Below are 8415 nucleotides of genomic sequence, written 5' to 3'. Positions count from 1 at the left end.
GATGTAGTAAGGGTGGTTCAGATGAGCGTATGCGTAAATACGCTTGAATCAGCGCAGTGAACAAGACTGATGATTTTTATTTGCGCATGTCTGTGCATAGAACTTTTTTTTGCACACACCTGTTCATATGCACGTGCGACATTTTTGTTGCACAAAAACGCAGAAAAATAGGGCAGATTCTACTTTTTTGCGTACGATAAATTTGTGCGAAAAAAAGGAAATGTGAATGAACACATTGAAATCTACTCTCTGTTTTGTGCATGTGCAAAAAAGGGGGCAAATACGTCCATTTGAAGGAGCCCTAGATACGCAGGAAACCTGCGTATTCGTTGCATATTGAGGGCTTCTACACACGGCTGTATACGCAACTACGCTCGCTGTTACAGAACGTAGTTGTGAATGAACAAGGAAAAAAGAAAAGCAGGAAGATAGGTCATGCCATATCTTTCTCGCACGTACTATTAACGCCCAAGAATACCGATAGTAAAATAGTGGAACCAAAAAAAATTTATGGTTTTGTTTCATCCCGCTATCAGGACTAAAACACTCCCATCTGCCTAAACCCTGATGCAAGAGATCAATGGGATTTCTTGCATTTTTAATGTACATTAATATCCTGTGGATCTATGCATGCAAAAAACACTGATAGACAGAAATATGCAGGAAATCAGCGGGTTTCAGCTGTGTATGCAAGGACCAAAATATGCAGTATGACCATGTGAAGGACTCCTAACTGGCACAGTGCAGGCTCAATACCAGCACCAAACACAAAGAACGTAGTCCATACAACTTTCTACTGTCTGCATGCAGATCCGTGCACATAGCACCTGGCTGACAGAGTCCAGCTGCATGAGCTGCAGCCTTTTATAAAGGCCAACATACCTGGGCGTGGATTAAGCAAATCAGACATCCCAAAACTGGGACTGCGGGCTGGAGTGGGAGCCCGTTGGCTGGAGTGGGAACCCGTTGGCTGGAGTGGGAACCCGTTGGCTGGAGTGGGAACCCGTCCTCCTCTCCCTCCCAGGCTTCTGGGATATGTTGGGGAATTCCAACAATGGTAAATCCACTGCAGATTTTGATGCTGATCCCCCTCATTGAAACAGGTGAGATCTGTAGTGAAAATCCCCAGCAGAACTTGGCATGCTGCTGATGTAAAATCCACAACGCAGGTTCATTTCTGCTGCAGAGTTTTTCTTAAAATCTCATCCCTAGTGCCTGTGTGATAGAATGCTGCAGATTTTCAATTCTGCTCTGGAAAATCCACTGTATTTTTGCAATTTATGAACATACGCGTACCATGTTTTTAAAGCTAAAACTACTAGTGCTTCTTCACACGGCTGTGTTTGTGCGGGTATTTGTGTGCGCAAAATCTGTGTGCACAAAGCACAGAATAAAACCCACTGAAATCACTCTCACGAGCGTGTTTTGTGCATGTGGAAAAAAGTAGGACCTGCTTTATCTTTCTACATTTTACACAGCAAAGGACCTCATAGACGTCTATGGGAGGTGCTCAACACTGCGCAAAGCCATGAAAAAAGAATACATCTGGACCTCGTTAGACTAAAGAGCCTTTAATACATCGAAAAGGGATGTGTCGTACGTGCGTGTGAACATAGGGCCCTATGTGTGCAAAAAGTACAGTACTATGCTCAGATACAGGCGCAAATGTAGCTCATCCAACCTTATTCATCCCAAATATGTTTCCCAGTAGCGAGCGTTTTTGCGCATACGGTCGCCTGAATAGTTTGTTCTAAACTTAGGCTGGATTTACATGAGCATAAGCGCATTTGTGACATGTTTTTGCACAATGTTTGTTGTGTTTTTTTTACATGCGTTTTGTAATTCCATTAAAATGGTCAATTAGTTTAATGAGATCAAGATGAGTTCTTTTTCTGTGCAAATGTGCAGGAAATAGAGAGCATGCTGCATATTGTTCTGCATAGTTGAAATGTGCAGGACAAATACGTGTTTGTGAATGAACCCATTGAAATCAATAGCTTCTATTTTTTGCATATTGTGTGTGCAAACTTTTCATGCGCAAATATGTTTGTGTAAATCCAGTTTTAGGGGTTATTCAGACGACCGTATATCGGCCAGGTATTCATGACGGCTGATATACGACGTCCCTCTCTGCAGGGGGAGGAGGCTGGAAGAGCCAGGAGCAGTGCACTGAGCTCCCGCCCCCTCTCCTCTTCGCCCCCTGCACTATTTGCAATGAGAGGAGGTGGGACGGGGGCTGGGCTAAGTCCCGGGAATTAGCTCAGCCCCCATCCTGCCTCCCCTCATTGCAAATAGTGCAGAGTGGCAAAGAAGGCGTGCAGAGTTGGCGGAGAGGGGGCAGGAGCTCAGAGCACTGCTCCTGGCTCTTCCAGCCTCCTCCCCCTGCAGAGAGGGATGCCGTATATCGGCCGGCGTGAATACGCGGCTGATACATGGTCGTCTAAATAAGCCCTTAGGGTGAATGCACACGGGCGGATTTGAATTGCAGAATCCAGAGCGGGCGACTTGCACCAGATTCCACAGCAAATCCCGCCCAAAGCATGCAATGCAAAAGTGATTCCTTATGCACACAAGCGGAAACAAATTGCAGTTTCTGCTCGGGGATGAAAATTTGCAGCATCCTCCATTTTCCTGTGGATTCTGCACAGATGGCTTCCATTGAAGTAAATGGAAGCCATGTGACCTGTGGCCTGTCAGCAACGCATTCCGCGTAAAAGCAGGAGTTAAAAAAAAATCTGTACTGCGCATGTCCGATGACTTGCCATGTGGACCATCCACACTACAGAAAAGAAGAAAATATTGGTACACACGGATGCCGGCTGGTCACAGGGTCAGAATCCGCTGTGGGCTCCCGCATGCGGAATCCAAACCACCTGTGTGCAGACGGCCATAGGGCTTATTCACACAACAGTATTTTTCGTCAGTATTTCGTGAGCCAAAACCAGGAGCGGGTCCAAATACAAAATCTTTCCATTATACTTTCTCGTTATGTTGCACTCCTGGTTTTTAGCTTACAAATACTGCCAAAAAATACTGACGGGTGATCAAGCCTTTACCCCCAGTTTACATTATATAGAAGAAGACAAATCCTGGAGAAATATAGACCTCAATTGGCACTTTCCATCGACAAAACGGATAAAAGTAAGGGCTCCTGTCCACGGGCGATCTTGCATTGCATTACTCACGGCGATAATCTGGCCGTGAACAACGCAGTGCTTGCTTTCCTTAGTGTTGCTATGTAAAGCGCAGCCCCCTGTCCACAGGCAGAGAATCATAGCTATTCTCTGCTCGCGGGACTCAAATCGCAGCATGCTGCGATTTGCCGTGATTCTCAGCCGTGAGCCTATCTGTCTGATAGGCTCAGCACAGAGAACTGACAGTTCTCTTCCCTGCTCACCGGTGGCGGAATATCACTAGCGATATTCCGCCTCGCCCGTGGACAGGGGGCCTAATTCATGTTGCATTTTTTTAGGACATACCTATTTGTATGTTCAAGTGTACCTGCACTTTCAATTTGGAGCGCTTCTGCTCTGCCAGCCGCTTTCTGCTCCTTCTGCCAGTTGAAACCGAAAATGGCCGACAGACCACGAGCGCTCCAAAGGGAAAGTTCAGGTACTCTTTGACACTAGCCTCATGTTAGGGCACACTTACTCATGACATATAAATTACGTATTTTCCACCATGGATTTGTATGCAGAAAATAGCGCAGCATGTAACAAGCCAAGTAAAATTTCAAAAACTCTCATCCCCCACGCAGAGGAGAAAATTAGCAGCTTAACATGTCCATGTGTTTAAGCACTTATAGACATTGATGAGGGATGGATTAAAAGGGCTAAATGGTAAATGATGGTCACTGGTACAAATTATTGGTACAAGTTATTCTTCATCCAGGCCTGCACGGTCTTATACTTGCAGAATGATTATGATTTGTGCTGTTTGTCGGATGAACTTTAAGGTCCGTTAGCACAAAGCGATCGCCAATGTTTTCCTGGTAGCAATATTATTCCATTTATTAAGATTCACGTTTGCACTAATGTGCGGAAGAATAAACCTGTGCATCCAAGCGTAGCAGAGTGTTCCGATTTTGACCAATCATTGATGAGCGCTGTTTTTATTGTTTAGTGTTTTTCTCTTGACTCATTTGTGTGGGCAGTATTATTATTACGCATACTCATAAATGATGCGTAAATTATAGGCACATTGTCTAAACTGCCCTTAAAGTGCATTGCTTGACAACTATATCCAATTACAGCATATCTTGCTAAGAAAAAGTAAGGAATTAGGCTTATTAGTGAATTAAATCTTTGAGGTTTGGACTTTGGAGCTATCACCTGTATACTGATAACCTGATAGTAAGTGAAAGGCTATGGCTACATGGCAACACATGTTATGCAACACAGATGTCCCACACAATGATTGTCAGCGGTGTTGTGCTGTGACCTAATGCAACTGCTTGCAATTTGTAAGCGTCTTTTCTGCTGTTGACATCAATGTAAGACTTTTTTTTGCTGCACAACTTTTATGCAACTTGCTGCAGTGCCGTAGCAATAGGGGTTGCAGTTGCACCTGGGCCCATAAACTATGGTGGCCCAAGGGCCCCCCTTACCACTAACATTGTTGGGCTGTGCTTTGGAGATAGGGCAGGTTTAATATCCTCTTCTACAACGTATGACTTGGAGTGAATGTAATAAACAATGACATATAAACTTTCCATACACTGCACTTCCCTATGTGGAAGACTCACAAACTTACAAATGATAAAGAACGTACTGTCTTCTCCCTATCACTGCAAAAGACTCCTGAGGTGCCGTGTATTGGAAATCTCTCAGTGTGTAAGGTTGTCTTCCTCAGGCTTCTTTCACATGAGCATATATCGGCCAGCTGTGAAAATGGCTGGCAGATATGCGCTCATGTGAAAGAAGCCTTAGGCCCTTGCTACATGTGCTATAGCTGCTACAGGACTCAGTGGAATGTTTGCATTAAATAAACATTAGAGGAACCTGTCATGTCTACATAGCACCATAAAGTTAGTTATAGTGCTGTTAGGGGACATGACAGAGAGCTGGGTGCTGTATTTTTATATTGGCCCGCTCCTATGATCCAGCGGTGTTCCCCTCTGAAGTTGGTGCACCACACTAAAATCTGACACTTTTCAGTCTTCTGCACATGCTCTCCTATACAAATCTATGGGAGAGTGCGTGCACAAGACTTTGAAAAGAGTCAGATTTTCGTACCACGTGCCAACTTGAGGTGGTAACACTGCTGGATAAAGGCAGCTGTTCAGTAGAAATAATACATTATCAAGCTGAATTTTTGCATCCGGGCCCATAAGCCTTTAGCTACACCCCTGACCTACTGCCATACAATACAATATGTGTCGCTGTGTAGCCGTAATCTGATTGTCTGACTTTTTGTCATTTAAGCATAAATGAGGTGTCGCAGCAGAATAACACTTTGCTATGCTGCATAATGTGGTCCTTTCTAATAATTAATATTGGAATGCTACTGTCTCTCATTTAGACACAAGTTGTACAAAACAGAGTCGTAGTAAGGTTCTTATAGAGGTGTCTTAGGCCTTACTTGCACCTCCTGAATGCTCTGATTTCACGTGTCAGCCATAATAGCCAAAGTGTTTAGATGAGGGTTTTTTTAGCAGATCAAATTATTTTCTGTTTTCTAAACGGCAACAATTACTTTGCCATTATGGTTTTAATTGGCTATTTTTGGTGGTAATGCATTCAAAATCACTTGTAAACTAAGGCCTCCTCACACAGGCGTTTGCAGAAACGCTGCATTTTTCACCACTGCGTTTACTGCGGTTTCAGCAGCGTTGTCATGCATTTTTGACAACGTTAAGTATAAAAGGGAGCTGGAAAAAAAGAAGAAAGTTTTCCCTGTGTGTGGACTACTTTATTTCATCATCAAGTTTCACCGCTGAGGACGGAATGGTGCCGTCACGTGTGACAAATGGACTACAAGTAACCTCCGGTTACTTCCCCTGTGATCTCCCCCAGAAGTAACGTGGTTGGGGCCCGAGCTACCCGCAGGGTAGGAGTTGTTAGAGCCCCTTGACAAGGTCTTTATCTACACCGCTATCTCCTCGGCTATGAGCCCGCTCCTCAGACGCTGCACTAGCAAAAGATGCTCTGTTGGCGATGACAAGTGCCTGGAAGCCCACCCGGAGCTCCAGAGAGCAGCAGGAGGGACCCAGACGATGCCAGCTAGGTGAGTATTGCTTTTTTAGGTAGCGTAGCTAGGGCTTGCATTTAGCGCTGTCAAAAACGCGATACCAAGTTGTGCCACGTTTTCAGTAGCATTGAAACCGCTGTCCAGTCATTTCAATGGGAGACGCACAGCTAAAGAACGGCCACAGATAGAACATGCATCGCTGTTAAAGCGCAGCTTTTTGACGCTTGTGTGAGCAGCCCCATTGAAATGAGTGGGAGTGCTGTACAGCGTTTAGTGTAGCGCTGAAAAGGCAGTACTAGACGCTGTACAAAAACACCCGTGTGAGGGAGGCCTTTAATCTTAGTTAAGTGTAAAAAATTATTTCTTTTGCAGAATTTAATACCACCATGAGGAATTATAAAATCATGAAACTTCAGCTAGAAGAATTTGTTATATGGTGCACTTCAGAATTCTAGCAAAGTCAAGTGCAGGAAATTTAAAGGTCCATTTACACACACAGATGATTGGTCAACTCAGAAACTCAGTTTTGAGTGGTTGTTTTAAATTAGCTGCTAATGGATTAATCAGCCCATTAGAAGCTAAGTAGCTTCATTTGCATGTATTTAGAGAACAGAGGGCGGGTGGTCTGTTCTCTAAATATATCACTATTCTCCTCCAGCGGGACAGCTGCTGAAAGAATGTTATCAGCGTTGCCCATGGAGAACTCAGCGGTCCCTCTTATTAGGGACGATGGATTTTAAGCTGAGCTGAACTCAGGGATGGACGAAAAGTGCAGGATGGGCACACATTTACACACAATGATGATCACTCAAAAGATGGCTTTTGAGTGAATTTTGAGCGATCATCATTGTGTGTAAATGTACCTTTACCTTGATTGTCATAGCAAGGCACATAAAGTTATCTTATCACAACCCTTAAAAGGCTATTGTTCTCTTATCATAGCACAACCAAACCCATTGTAAAGTAATTAAAAGTGTAAATAAACCATCCTGATGGCACAGCAGACCATGATATCATGCTGCATTAAGAGTTAAGCTAAAGAAAATACATCTGTAGGTTGTAGCAATGTGCTGATGACCATTACAACAGCCTCTCCATCTACTACGTTCACAGAATTCAGCCTGTTGTAAAGGACACCTGTGTTCTGCTTGCTACCTGCAGGAGTAGCTTACCCATAGCACCAAGATGGAACTGCAAATGAATGGTTTAGCTATTTTTTATATTGTATTTTTATTGTATGATGTTTCTGTACACTGATTTTTTTTCTTCTATATTTTCAGATGAAGAGTTGGAGAGATAATGGAAGGTGGTCCATAAAATGGCATTTGTGAATCATTGGTGAGATGTGAAAACTGTATAAAATTTTTACTTCCTGGGTTGGTCATCCAGAATCACAAATGAACCTTAGGTGGGTCCAGGCTCTGATACAACAATGGCCTTCAAAGTTCTTGCAGAATAGAATCGCATTTGTGGGAGACTGGAGGCCATCACTTATCACTAGGATCTAAAGCATTTTTATGGGGTTTTCATAATTTATACCTTATTGATGACATGTTCTATGTGTGTAATGATACCAAGTAACATTATAATTGAATTAAAAGTGGTTATTAACACCATGGATGGTGAGCTCCAATATTAAAGGGCTTGTTTGAGTTTAATATCTTTCTAAATAGCTGCACCCCATACCTAAAAATAATAAAAGATTGTATACTCATCTCTTCTGAGTCCGTGCAGCTCAAGCACCACATCCTATTGTTTGTGTATGGGGTGTCAGAGTCTGCTGCAAGCCAATCACAGACCTTGGTATTTGAATTGAGGCCTGTGATTGGCTGTAGCAGCCTGTGACATCCCATAAACAGGTTGACTGCAGCCTGTCAACATAGACCAGGCATGGGGAAAAGTGCTGGAGCTGTTGGGAGGCAGGAAGGGTGAGTAGATGGTCTTTTATTATTTTTAGGCATGGGGAGTGTGAATTTTTCAAAAAAATTAACTAGGACAACATCAGTTTTCCCTGATGGGCCCACGAAACTCCAGTCTGATTTGTAGCAGTAGAAAATAATATTCATATAAACAGCATTGATCTCTATGGCACATAAATTATAGGATGAAAAGGGTAATTAGCTAAGTAGCCACAGGGTAATTTGCTTGTAGCCACTTGCTAAGTAGTAACAAGTATTAAAAGTGTGTACAGGAAGCCACAGTCATCCCAAAGCTTTTAATTGTATA

The sequence above is a fragment of the Eleutherodactylus coqui genome, chromosome 5 (assembly GCF_035609145.1).
Source record: "Eleutherodactylus coqui strain aEleCoq1 chromosome 5, aEleCoq1.hap1, whole genome shotgun sequence".
Classification (NCBI taxonomy): domain Eukaryota; kingdom Metazoa; phylum Chordata; class Amphibia; order Anura; family Eleutherodactylidae; genus Eleutherodactylus; species Eleutherodactylus coqui.
This window is presented reverse-complemented; position numbering follows the sequence as displayed.